The 14801-nt window shown below is 36.3% G+C and overlaps 1 protein-coding gene and 1 pseudogene across 3 annotated transcripts in view; one reads left to right on the forward strand and one right to left on the reverse strand.

The window, feature by feature from the left end:
* LAMA2 (laminin subunit alpha 2) overlaps positions 1-14801 on the forward strand; it is a 614868-nt gene that overhangs the window by 16362 nt on the left and 583705 nt on the right. The window lies entirely within an intron of this gene.
* On the reverse strand, positions 8030-8162 carry LOC125166964 (uncharacterized; annotated as a pseudogene).

A 14801-nucleotide genomic window follows, 5' to 3' on the forward strand; every position in this document is an offset into this window, starting at 1 on the left:
ATGTTTGAGTTTTCTGTATTTGCTCACTTCATGAAGACTTTTTGGATCTTAACCTGTAGCTTTCTCTTGCAACTTTCTTTTATTTCATACTTAATTATGGAAGCTCTTGTAGAAAATTAAGTGTTTTACATAGTGCTTTTAAAGAGTGAAATGAAAATACTTATTTGGTCTCAAACTCAGGGGAAAAAGCATAGTGGGAATAAGCTGTTTTATCTGAAAACTTGTTCGGGGGATTTGATTGGCAGAGCTTGGTGCTGTGGATGTGGGGAAAGGGTTGATGGAAGGGGGCCTGGGTTGAAGAAAGTGACCAAGACAGTGGACTTCCAGTTCTGAGAGGGCACTTGCTGGGATCTCCTCCTCTTTCCCTGGATCTCAGATATAGGCATCAGCTACAGGTAATCTCTTTTTTGGCTCAGAGGGGCCCCTTTGGTTCAGAAGGGCATTTCAAGGGTCTGAGATCCAGGAATGAGCAATGCTTAGGCCACATCAACTCAGTCCACTATGGTAGTAAGAACATTTTAAATTCATCCAGGTCAAGATCACCCCCTAGGTCTGTCCTTGAACCTTACCACTGCTTTCCTTCTTTCCCTTTTCTTTCCTGTTCGGGGAGAAAAGGGTTGCAGAGTTAGTAACTACCTCAAGATACAGCTTTGTATTTCATCATTATGCCACCCACAGTTTTAGTTTTTCAGCTTGGTTTGGAGACATCCTGTTTGTAACATACAGTAACGGATTTGGAATAGAAATGCCCTTGACAACAGTCCTAATGAACATTTTTAATTCCACAATAAAGTAATTCAGAGAATTGTTTTCCTTTGTATCTATCCCCCAAGATAAGAGTATCTGGAGGCCAAATTTCCTGCTGAGTCCTTCAGTGTTATTGCCAGGTCAGAAACTAGGCATATTAACATGAAACATGTTGTTCTGCATCTGGAAGCCAGAATATAATAAGCATTGTTAATTTAGTTAAAGAAAAAGACAGCTGTTTAAGATTACCCTTCTTGTATATGTGTGGGAGTTAACAGAATAATGTCTCTTTCTCAAGATGGGTATGTTTTTCTTTTGCTTATATGCAAATTTTAATGGATGAAGGAATTAAGGAACTTAATGAATAATAAACCATTTTATAGTTTCAGTTGGAAATTGGTTGACCAATACTCATCTGAACGGCGATACAAAGTTCCAGTAACCAGATAACTTTGAAAGTCTTCTACACTACGCCTTATATTCTGGGTGATAGTTTCTTATAGTATAAACTACTAAACCAGATATAACAACTCTATTTCTAAAATATACCTTCATGGTAACTATTATTTAAACCCCTGGCCTACCTGATGCCTTGCAGTTAAACCACTGTTGTGTTCTGAAATATGGATTTTGATAATTAGCTAGGTTATGTACATTTATGTAGGTGTGTGTAATAAGAATTTGGGGGGAAATATAGTCTGTATTTGAGTTTAAACCTCTTATTTCCATATAGCTTTCATAAGCTTTAACCATTTTTCTGTTCTATCAAAGTAGTACTAATTTTATGTCAGGCATTTTATTTACTTTATTTCAACAATTCCTGAGATCCCTGAAGACTGGTATTATGCAGGTATCATTATAATAGCTGAGGAAATCAGACCTGTCTGGATTGTAAGATATTTACATTATGATATAATGTCACCTTTTTCTTTAAAAAAAAAAAAGACCAACTTTTTTGAGGTACAATTTACATACAATAAAATTCACACATAAGTATACAGATTAATAACTTTGACAAATGTATATGCCCATGTAACTACCCCTTTGATCAAGAAATAGAACATTTCCACTTTCTCAGAAATGCTTGCTCTTTGCAATCTCCTTCTATCCCCACAACCTCTTATCTGATTAGTTTCATCTGTTCTAGAAATTCCGTTACGTGAATCATCAACTATGTACTTTTTTGTGTTTGCTTCTTTCAGCCTAAAATCTGCAAAACATCATATAATTTTTTGTTCATATATTTTGTTCTTTTAAATTGCCAAGAGTTTCTAATGTATGAATGTATCTCAAGTTTTAATTTAATACCTACTGATGACATTCAGCTTCCAGTTTTTATTTTTTAAATTTTATTTTATTTAAAAAAAATTTTGTTTAATGTTTATTCACGTTTGAGAGACAGAGAGAGGCAGACCATGAGTGGGGAAGGGGCAGAGAGAGAGGGAGACACAGAATCCAAAGCAGGCTCCAGGCTCTGAGCTGTCAGCACAGAACCTGACACGGGGCTTGTACTCAACAAACTGTGAGATCATGACCTGAGCCGAAGTCAGATGCTCAACTGACTGAGCCACCCAGGTGCCCCTTAGCTTCCAGTTTTTAGATATTCTGAATGAGTCTGCTATATGCAAGTTGTGTACATGTCTTTCTATGAATATGTTTTCATTTCTTATATTTATCTAGGAGTGGAATTCCTGAGTTGCATGGTATATATACATTTAATTAAAATTTTTTCTAATGTTTATTTATTTTTGAGACAGAGAGAGACAGAGCATGAGCAGGGGAGGGGCAGAGAGAGAGGGAGACACAGAATCCAAAGCTGGCTGCAGGCTCTGAGCTGTCAGCACAAAGCCAGACATACGGCCTGAACTCATGAACCACGAGGTCATGACCTGAGCCAAAGTTGGACACTTAACTGACTGAGCCACTCAGGCGCCCTACATTTAATTTTATAAGTAACAGGAAAGTTGTTCTCCAAAGTAGTTATATTATCTTACTGTCTGAAAACAATGTCATGATCTTGATATAGTGATAACAAACCAAGCATAAATGTTGGGCAAGCTAACTTTGGGATGAGGGATGATACTATAATTGATCATTTTTCTTTCTACTCCTTTATTTCTCTTGTAGAGACCTATAAAAAAAAAACAAGGATTAAAAAGCTTGGTCTATATAGGAAAATTTTATTCTTTAAGAGACTTTCTGGCAGATTTAAGATTTCCAAAAAATTTTACATAGATATATGAGACAACAAATGTGCTTTGTTCAACTTTTAAAGCAGGATATTAGTTACTTGTTAGCTAATTGTTATGCAGTATTATGATCATGGGTAAAGCAATAATAATAATTATGTGAAAAGAAAAATCCCAATTTATTCATTAGACAAGAATGTGTTGAACATGTACTATGAATAAGAAAAGGTTTTCTATACTGTACATATAGAGGTGAGCAAAACATAATTTTTTCTTATAAGAATTGTGTAAGTAGAGAAGAAAATAAATGTATATGTACAGGGAGATTAATAAAGGCACTTTGTAGGTGGAAAAGGCTTTAATAAAGTTATTAAAATGTTTTTTAGAGCCTCAGGGAATTAGAAAGATTGCCATTTTATAGGAGTAGAGACAATTTCACAGAAGTGGTGAATTTGGCTGAGCCTAACAGAAGGGAAGAATGTTTTCTAATTATGTTGTGTTATTTAATTTTATTTTTTATTGAAGTATAATTGACAAACAATATGTTACTTTCAGGTGTACAAAATAGTGATTTAACAATTCCATAAATTACAGTGCTCGCCATGGTAAGTGTAGTTACCATCTGTCATCATGCATAGTTATTACAATATTACTGACTATATTCTCTATCCTGTACTTTTTACTCTCCATTACCTATTTATTTTATGCCTGTAAGTTTGTGCTTCTTAACCCCCTTCACCTATGTTGCCTTTCCTGTCATAACCTCCCTCTGGCAACCACCAATGTGTTCTTTGTTTATAGTCTGTTTCTGTGGATTTTTGTTTATTTGTTCATTTATTTGTTTTTTAGATTCCACAAATAGATGAAATGTTATGGTATTTGTCTGGCTTATTTCACTTATTAGAATACCCTCTAGGTCCATCTATGTTGTTGAGAATGGCAAGATTTTGTTCTATTTTATGGCTGGCTGGTATTTCGTTGCATGTGTATTCATTATATATATGCTACATTTTGTTTATCTATTTACCTATTGATAGACATTTAGGTTGCTTTCTCTGGGCAAATGCCTATCAGTGGAATTAGTGGATTATATTTTTTAAATTTTTTTGAGAACTACAATACTGTTAGCCGTAGTTGGTGCACCAGTTTACATTCCCACCAATAGTGTACCAGGGTTCCCATATCCACACCAACACTTGTTATTTCTTACCTTTTTGATATTATACATATTGATAAGCATGAGGTAATATCTCATTGAGGTTTTCATTTGCATCACCCTGGTGATTCAGTGATATTGAGCATCTTTTCACATGTCGGTGGGCCTTGGTATATCTTCTTTGGAAAAATATCTTCAGATTCTTCTCCCACTTTTTAATGGATTTATTGTGTTTTTTGGTGTTGAGTCATGTAAGTTCATTATTTATTTTGGATTTTAATGCCTTATGGGATATATATTTGCACATATCTTTTTACATTTAGTAGGTTGGTTTTTGTATTGATGATTTCATTCACTGTGGCAAAGCTTTTTATGTTGATGTAGTCCTACTAGTTTATTTTTGCTTCTGTTTCCCTTGCCTAAAGAGACATAGCCAAAAAAAAAAAAATGTTGCTAAGGCTAATGTCCAAGAGATTACTTTCCTTTTGGGATTTTTATGGCTTCAAGTCTTACATTCAATTTTTAATCCACTTGAGTTTATTTTTGTGTATGGTGAGAAAGCAGGCCAGTTCCATACTATTGAATATACATGTCCAGTTTTCCCAACACCATTTATTGAAGAGACTGCCTTTTACCCATTGTATATCCTTGCCTCCTTTGTCATAGATTAATTGACCATATAGGCATGAGTTTATTTCTGGGCTCTAGCTTGTATTCTATTGATCTGTGTGTCTCTTTTGAGCCACTACCATACTATTTTGATAACTTAGTTTTGTAGTATACCTTAAAATCTGGGATTGTATTACCTCTAGTTTTGTTCTTCTTTCTCAAGATTGCCTTGACTATATGGGGTCATTTGTGGTTTATATAAATTTTTGGATTTTTTTTTCTATATCTGTGAAAAGAGCTGTTGTTATTTTAATAGGGATTGCATTGAATCTGTAGATTGCTTTGGGTATTACAGAAATTCTAACAATATTAAATCTTCTAATCCTCTAGTATGTTTCCATTTGTTTGTATCATCTTCAGTTTCTTTCATCAATGTCTTGCAGTTTTCAGTGCACAGGTCTTTCATGTTAGTTAAATTTATCCTTGGGTATTTTGTTCTTTTTGATGAAATTGTAAATGGGATTTAAAAAAATTTGTTTTTCTGTTACTTCATTTTTAATGCACAGATATGCAACAGATTTATTAGTATTAATTTTGTATCCTGCTGCTTTACTGAATTGATTTATTGATTAGTTCTAACAATTTTTTGGCAGAGTTTTTAGGGTTTTCTATATATAGTATTATGTCATCTTCAGACAGTGATAATTTTACTTTTTTTTAAAATCAATTTGGATGCATTCTATTTCTTTTTCTTGTCTGATTGCTATGGCTGGGACTTCCAGTACTATGTTGAATAAGAGTGGCAAGAATGGACACTGTTATCTTGTTTCTGATCATAGAGGAAAACATTTCAGTTTTTCACCATTGAGTGACATGTTAGCTGTGGGTTTGTTATATGTGGCCTTTATTATGTTGTGGTGAGTTTCCTTAAACCCTCTTTTTTGAGTGGAGAAACAAATTTTGATGGGCAGACCTGGAAAAGAGCAGTCAGGAGAACATAGCATGGGCTGTAGGTATGACTGATCAGAGAGGCAGGTAAGTTAAAACAGAGTTGATGAACTGGGAAAAGAAAGAATTACATTTACACTTAACTATTAGTAAGGAAAGAGGTTATTTTATGAGGAGAGAAGGGAAGCTCAAAATTAAATTTTGGAAATGTGTCCTCCTGGGGCACCAGAGTGGCTCAGTCTGTTAAGTGTCCAACTTCAGTACAGGTCATGATCCCATGGTTCGTGAGTTCGATCCCCGCACTGGGCTCTGTGCTGACAGCTCAGAGGCTAGAGCCTGCTTTGGATTGTGTGTCTCCCCTCTCTCTGCCCCTCTCCCACTCATGCTCTGTCTTTCTCTCTCTCTCTCAAAAATAAATAAACATTAAAAATTTAAAAAAAATAAAAGGAAATGTGTCCTCCTGAGAGATTATGAAAACTGAAGCGGGGATGCCGCAAGGAAAGTTCTTGGCTCTGATGAACTTTGGAAGTTGTGAGAAAGGTCATCGCTGGGTTAGCATTTCTCAGTAGCTGGAAATTTCTTAACTTTCAAATTTCATATTTTCAGTAACTTTTCTAATTTGATTACTTCAGCCAAAGAATAAGACACTCTGTCATTGATTTAACCAATTATTATAATGATTTATTTCACTCGTATATTTTTACCCCAAATAAGAAAAATTTCTGTGAAAAAAAAGCATTAGCTTTCCTCCCCAGAATTCTTATGACTTTTCATATTGGATAAACACCCATATAAACTTAAGCTATCTCTTTACTTGTTTATTTAGATGACACTGACACTTTGGGTTCACTTATTATTAACTAAAGGTATTCTAATATAAAATCCCTGTTTTAAAAATTGATTACTTGTAGCTTACAGCAATATAGTGACTAAAACTACTACTCCCTTTGGAATCTGATTTGTGAGCATTGTCTACACTATATTTTATAACTGCAGTATTAAAGCAATCAGAGCCAACCCCTCAGAGCAGATTAGAGGTGCTTATTAGCAATAAAATATACTCAAAATATACCAGGCATAACATTTTTGTATGTAATGGAATTACCTCAGCACATTGTCAATCTAAATTAAATGAGTTTATAACTGAGGTTTGTGTTCAAGAAAAGGGAAATTTTATCTGCTATGTAGACTATCTGTTTTTAATATCGCAGACAATGAGACGCCTGGGTGGCTCAGTCAGTTAAGCCTCTGACTTTGGCTCAGGTCATGATCTCCTGGTTCAGGAGTTTGAGTCCCATGTCGGGGTCTATGCTGACAGCTCAGAGCCTGGAGCCTGCTTCAGATTCTGTGTATCCCTCTCTCTCTGCCCCTTCCCAGCTTGTACTCTGTTTCTCTCTCTCTATCAAAAATAAATAAATACTAAAAAAAGTTTTTAATATCACAGGCAAAGTTTTGTATACCTTCTGAGAGTAAGTGTGAATGTCATTAAAGGCAACTGTCCTCCTTCTGTTGTAGGTATGAATATGGCAAACCTAGTCCAAAATTTAGAGAAATAAAAAAAGGGATTGTGGGGAAATGGAAGATAAAAAAATTAGAAGAGAAGAGGAAAACTAACTTTCTCAAGGCTGTTTTTTTCCCAAGGCTGTTAACCAGAATAATTTCCAACTTTAATAAGTTACAGAAAAATAGGAAATGATTTTATTTTATTTTTTTAATTTTTTAATGTTTATTTTTGAGAGAAAGAGAGAGATAGAGACAGAATGGGAACAGGGGAGGGGCAGAGAAAGAGGGAGACACAGAATCTGAAGCAGGCTCCAGGCTCTGTCATCACAGTGCCCGATGCGGGGCTTGAACCCATGGACTGTGAGATCATGACCTGAGCCGAAGTCGGACGCTCAACCAACTGAGCCACCCAGGTGCCCCAAGAAAGGATTTTATTTGTATTAAAAAAAAAAAAGTTCTATATGTGTCAAGGTTTGCATCAGTTGTTTAACTATCATGACTCTTAAAAGCCACATGGTTTGGGGATATTGTACCACACTGACATTTCAAGTCAATGGTTTGTGCTCATTGGCTTCCTGGCATAAAAAGGGAGCTAAATACTGTGTGAATAGTTATTAGGCACATTTGATTTTGTACCTTAGAAAATATATACGTGTTTGTTAGAAAAGTGAAAGTTGAAATTAGCAAAAAACAAACAAACAAACAAACATGAAGGGGACAACAAAGAAATACAACTTAGGATAGGAGATGACCTCTATAATTTAACTGTGCAATACTCCATAAAAATGCACATAATAGCTGCTTCAGTTCAGTACAGCTCCTGGCCCCAGTGCATCCCAACCCAGTCTCCAGGATAGTTTTGAGATAGTTGTGCTCACCTCAGAAGAAGAATTTGCTTTATTTCTAATTTACTTCTTTGTTTTAATTTAATTTGATTTAATTTTTTTAATTAGCAATAATCACGCCTCGGATAAACCTCATTGGCTACGATACTACCACTGCGCAAAGCTTGATTTAATTTTTTTTAAATGTTTAGTTTTGAGAGAGAGAGAGAGACAGACAGAACACGAGTGAGGAAGGAACAGAGAAAGGGGGAGACAAAGAATCCAAAGCAGGCTCCAAGCTGTCCCAACATGGGTCTCAAACTCACAAACTATGAGATCATTACCTGAGTCAAAGTTGGACACTTAACTGATTGAGGCACCCAGGAGTCCCATATTTGTTTTAATTTGAAAGATTTACTACCTAGGTAGACAACAAAGTCAGAATTCCTGGACACCTCCATTTAGATGACTCTTTAAAAAATGTTTTTTTCAATGTTTGTTTATTTTTGAGAGAGAGACAGAGTGTGAGTGGGCGAGGGACAGAGAGAGAAGTTGACAGAATCAGAAGCAGGCTGCAGGCTCTCCACTGTCAGCACAGAGCCCAATGCATGGCTCAAACCCAATAATTGCGAGATCATGACCTGAGCCGAATTGGGCCCTTAACCGACTGGGTCACCCAGGAACCTCAATTTAGATGACCCTTAAGATAATTCATTTACTTAAGTGTTAAGGCAAAGACAGAAAATTCTCTAAAACAAACAGAATTGAACATGGGCTAGTCATTTCTGAGTTCATTACTACTGAATCTAAATATGTTTTCATTTATAGTGTCTAAAATGTGTTCTTAAGTTTGGCAGGATATTCATATTGTATAGTATTTTATAAATTCCTAAATTCAATACAGTATTTGTAATATGTGGTAATTTTCAAATTAATTTTTTTTTTTACAAACAAAAACATTTTCCCCAAATGTTCCTATACCCTGTGTAAATTACTGATTTTGAGTAAGGGAACACTTGAAACAATTAGACCCATTTATGAATAGCTCTACTTGTAGCAGTTTGTTGCAAGGCCCTATTCTGTGATAAAGGTAAGGCTGAGATGGGAGAAGGTTGGTCTCATTTGAAACGTTTCGCTTCACATGGAACTTTGCCTGAATGCCATTGCGATACATTCAATATTTGGCCAAGTGCTGAAAATCAACATCTACTTGCCTTTGTCAAAACATTCTGTAACCATTCCACTCAGGCTCACATGAACAAGACAGAAAGAATAATGGAAAAAAAACCACATTGCTTTTCTTAAAAAAATACATACAAAAACACATACTGTACATATGTATTTCCCTTTTTTAACTGCTCATCTGTTTTTTTAGATCAGTCTGTGGTTGACTTTGAAGAATCTATGGGAGTACAGCGTAAGAGCTAAGGAAGAAATTCTACCCAGAGAATTTCTGATTCTGTTAGTATTTTGTGGAACAGCATGAGTGATCTTTTCCAATTGTGTGGGATGAATATAGCCCACCAAACACTGCTTAACAGCAGTTTACCACAAGCCAGTTATAATGTCAGAAACATCGGAACCTTTTCTTTTCTTCTGCATTTGAATAATGATAAATGCCTTCATGCTGTGTGAGAACTATTGAAGTGTGTTTGTCTATAGGCAAAATTGGCAGTGTCTCATATAACTCCACTCAATGGGAGTATTACTTCAACAGTGGGAAATACATCGTCTGACAAGAATCGTATCACCATTTGGAATGATGTTTATGCAAGTGGATAGTCTTCTAGTTATTTGTAGTTTCAAAAATGGACCTCGGAGGCCACGACAATAAAACCCAAGTCTTTATTTGGATATTTGTAGTGAAAACTATAATTGTTCCTTGTGGGACAATAATGTAAGCTCAGTGGTTGGGCCATAGTCCGTCAAGTATGTGTGATGAGAGATAACTTCCTTGCTCTTTATTTCTAAAATAAAAGGTATTAAGTAATTGGTAAGTCATTGTTGTTTTCAGGTATCTAAATGCAATTTTCATCAACATTGAAATATTTAATTGCATACGTACCTAATGCCTGATTATCTGCCTTTGGCTGCTGTTATATATTACCTAGTTGCTGTGTCGTTCTTTGCTGCCAGTTTCTCACCATCACCATCTCTTTTGGTGATGATCGTCCTGCTTCTCATGGAAAAATCTCTGTAATGGTTTTTTGGTCCTAGCTGGGCAGCATGGTAGCCAGGTAACCAAAAAGCTTGTTTGGCTAGTGGGAATATGGGAATGGAGGCCAAATGTTTCAAAGTCCTGGGTAAAATTGCAGAAGAACTTAATTCTATTGATTCATATTCTCATTCATTCAGTTTCTAGGCACTTGAGAATAAATGTAATAATCAGAGAGAACACTAAATGGAGATACCAATTTTAGCAACTGAAAAAATTTGTGTTTGAATCACTGGGTTTCTGATATGTGTGTACTTCATTAGTTATGCGACTGCTTGTAAAATGGATTATGGAATGCTCTTATAACTGGGCATGGCAATTGAGTAAAATCTGAAAAATCTCACCACTCTGATCATGCTTCAGTAAAATAACTGATATTTCAAGTTTTTCTCACTTTGTGATTTCTTTTTTATCCAAAGTTTCCCTTTAAGTTAGAATCTGGTTGCATACAACCCTAAAATCTTTTCTTTATGGGGTGGAGTGTCTCCAGTTGTTTGGACATTGAGTCTAGGAGGTATCCCACTACTTTTCAAGCTGCTGTGTCCTGTCTGCAGTGGCTATGGGGTCAGACCATGACTAAGGGACAGGGGTAATTCATAGCTTTCCTACCCAATGTTTTTTCCATCTAAACAGTCAGGTAAAAATGGAAACCCATTTGTCCTCAAGCTGAATCTTTTCTCTGTTTTAATAAGAATGATTTCAGTAAGTCACAGTGAAGATGGTAAGATTGGATCTTATGGGGTGGAGTTTTGGAAAGTAGACATTTTTAAGCATTAGGTTTAAGATAGGTGAGGAGTGTTCACCACTCTTCTGCCCTAATTGTCTTTATGTTTGTGTTTACTATTGCCCCTTCTCTGCCTCCCCCCATCTGATTCTTGTTCTTTTTATTTCTTCCTCTTTCTTTCTTTCTTTCTTTCTTTCTTTCTTTCTTTCTTTCTTTCTTTCTTTCTTTCTCTTTCCTTTGGAGTTGATTTCCTCTATTCCATGATGTCTCATTCTTTCTCCTTGCTGTTTTCCTTCCAAAAATAGAACATTAAATAAAGTCTTTTCTTTAAAAATAAGCACTGCTAATAGGATAATATATATTTATAACTTATGCAATTAAAACTATAAATAGAGAGAGAGAGACAGAGAGAGAGAGAGAGAGAGAGAGAGAGAGAGAGAGAGAGAGAGAGATTTCCATCATTCCACCCCAGAAATTTGATCAAGTGATTTGAAGAATTGTAATTATATGGAGAGAAATATATTTTACCTTATATTTCTTAGATAAGAATTTGTTCTATGTTCTCAATTTAAAAAGTCATTTTTGGGGACACCTGGGTGGCTCATCAGTTAAGCGTCCAATTTCAGCTCAGGTCATGATGTTGCAGTTTGTGAGTTCGAGCCCCGCATCAGACTCTGTGCTGACAGCTCAGAGCCTGGAACCTGCTTGGGATTCTGTGTCTCCCTCTCTCTTTGCCCCTCCCCACTCATGCTCTGTCTCTGTCTCTCAAAAATAAATAAACATTAAAAATTTTTTTTCATGAAAGTCATTTTTTTTAATTTTGCCTTCTTCTGTACTCCTTTTCCATGCTGCAAAAGCTAAATTATATTTTATTGCTTTATATATGGCCTACTAGCTTCTGCAGAGAAACTCCCCTTGCTAGCTTCAGGATTTATATATATTTATATTTGTTTCTGGAGGTAAGGAAAATGAGAGGAGCTTGACATCAACCCTGGTTCTTCCCCATGGAATTTTTATTCCACCACAACCCTTTTGCTGAATGTATACCATTTGGAGTATTATTTACATCTACATTTTTCTTTAGTTTACTCTGTATCTCTGTATCTGTCTCCCCCATTTCTTTTTTAATTTCAATATCCCTCCTCTGTCCTTCTTAGTCCCTTTCCTTTAATGTCATTGTCACACGCAGTGTGACAGAAAGATTAGTTTTATTATTTTCCTGAGTGAAAGCTTTGAAAATAAGCAAAAGTAATTTTTTTCCTCCAACTTGGTGATGTTTCCAAAACAAACTGGTATCATCGCTGTTAATTTTCTAAGCTTATAATTCAATTTGGTGAAGTAGGAATTTTCTACTTGATTCTAGAAATATTGGAAACCTATGCTTTAGGATCTAAGTAAAGTTGCTAGAATGAATGTGTATAAATACACACACACACACACGCATTCCTGTAATAGTTCTGTTTGTCTGAAAATTTAATATATTTGTATAATAAAATACACATTGGAGTTAATGAAAGACAGAATGTTGGAAGTCAGAATTTGCATGTTTACCATCTGTTCCTTTTCTAGCTCTCCTCTAATAAGCACAATCTAGAAAAGTACTGTTACCCAACCCTTGTTCAGCCAGAAACCTAGTATTCATCCTAATCTTCATTTCCTTCATACTCTCCATCCCACCCAACATTCTCTTGTAACAGGTGTAATATTCACAGTGTCGTGCAGAAATAGGCAAATTTTGTATTTCTAGTATAGAATTCTACTAGCGACTCTGAGCCTCCAGTTTGCTTATGGTAAACAAATTAATTAAGAGTTTTCAGGTCATTTCAGTTCAAACTAGTAATTTGGGGGTCATTTTTCCATTGAAAGCTGAGAGTCATTTCAAGGTTCAGCCTCCTGATCTTTCAACTGATAGGGAGTCTAAATGCGGTGAGGAACATGATGTGTAACATTGTGAGGTCAGGACAAGGAGGTGTGCATTTTGGATCTTGATTAAATTGGATCTGCATAGACAGTATATTGTGATTGCTTCAACTAGAGGAGATTAGGAATCCCTCCTGCTAGGACAGATTCAGTTCCTCAGTGTTCCTCCAGTGTGTCAACCATATATGCCATCTGGCCCGTGTTTTTCTCCTATGCTGCTCACTTTGCATTGCCTTCTGGGGATCTTTAGCAAATGGGCAGATTTGTACTCTTTTTCCTCATTAATGGGCCCATAAGTATGTTGGGAGTCTTCTTCTGCCTCCCCTTTTGAGAAGCATAGAGCACCCATGGGGGTTATTATTCGTGTTGTTTCCCTGCTTTTGCCTACCTGTACATGAGCCATCTACAATAAACTGTTCCCTTGTCATGTGCAGGTAGCAACTGTGAGTATTCTAGGTTTTAAACTTCAATGTAAAACGATGTCAGTCAATCCTGATAATACTTGTGTTACTACTGTAATCAATTATATAGTGGTTGGTATTTGCCATGTACCAGTAAAAGTACTGGAAATATATTAACTTATTGAATTCTCAGAACAGTACAATGATGTGGATAATATTGTTCCTATTTTATAGACGAGGAACTGGGGCATAACGTTAACTGATTCACCCAAGGTTGTACTTATAAACTGTCAGAACTAGGTGATCTGGCATTAGAGTAGGCCAATCTAATCTCTGAGCTCTGCAGGGGACTCCCATATGCTTGACTTTCCTCTTCTCACCTCTGCTAATTCTTTTGTCCTTTATGGTCCGGGAGCTGGTCTAGGGGAAGGTGCTGGTGGATTGTGGAGGGACTTGGTTCAGTGGAGAACATGTTCCTTCTGCTCTCAAATACCCCAGTGACTGTTACCCGAGTTCTGACCTCGAGTTCAGAAACCATAGATTTGGGATCTATAGTTGTTGTTCTCTTTCCTCCCTTACCCCAGCCTCAGGCTTCCACAATAAAAGGACATCTTCATAGTCTATGATTCAGCCAGTATTAGTCACATGGGAAAAAAATAGGACACATTAATGTTTCAAATTGTTCATTGTCTACCACACACTTGCCAAATAAATCCGATCAATCCCATTTCCTACAAATCTCTTAGTTGAGCCTTATGAAACTGCTATTTGTGTGGGTTAAAAAATGGCAAGTAGCAGCAATTCCATATGGTTCAACCCAGTGTTACTTCATCATTTCCTTACAGGCTCACCGTCATTACAACAGTCCAGGCCACCATCATCTCACAACTAGAAATGATCACAGAGTCTTTTAATGGATCTTCCTGCTACCCGTTTCACCCTGTCCCATTTGTTTATTAGACTTCAGCGAGAGTGAGCTTTATAAAATACAATAGCTTTGAGCCACTCCTCTATATAAAATGTTATAATAGCATCTGATTGACCTGAGAATAAAATCCAAGCTCCATTAATGTGGCTTATAAGTCTTGTAGCCATCCGTCCCAGTTAGTCTCTGACAACCCTGGTTTATGCCTGCTGCCCCAGCCTAATTGGTGCCCCTTTTTATTCTCAGAAGTGGTCTGCCTGGGGTGATGAATTATACGATCACCTTATTTATAAGGTACCTCGTGATCTGGCCTCTGCTTTTGTGTCCAGCCTCATCTCTCACCACTTTTTAAAATCAGAATCTAAGCTGTAGCCATTCTGAACTCCTTTGATTTATGGAGCATGTCACGCTGTCTGTCTCAGTCTGAACATGGGCCCGTGATGATGTTGCTGTCTACAACGCTCTTCTATTAACCCCGCTAATTCATGCCAATTTATTACAATTGCATTTATAGACTTCATACAAGAAGCACTTCCTGATCTCTAGACCAGCTTGCATTTTCCTCTATATTTGGTGCTTTTATTTGCTCTGTACATCCCCAATCAAATCCTCCTTCCACTTAACCATGTTTGTATATAAA

The sequence above is a fragment of the Prionailurus viverrinus genome, chromosome B2 (genome assembly GCF_022837055.1).
Source record: "Prionailurus viverrinus isolate Anna chromosome B2, UM_Priviv_1.0, whole genome shotgun sequence".
Taxonomy (NCBI): domain Eukaryota; kingdom Metazoa; phylum Chordata; class Mammalia; order Carnivora; family Felidae; genus Prionailurus; species Prionailurus viverrinus.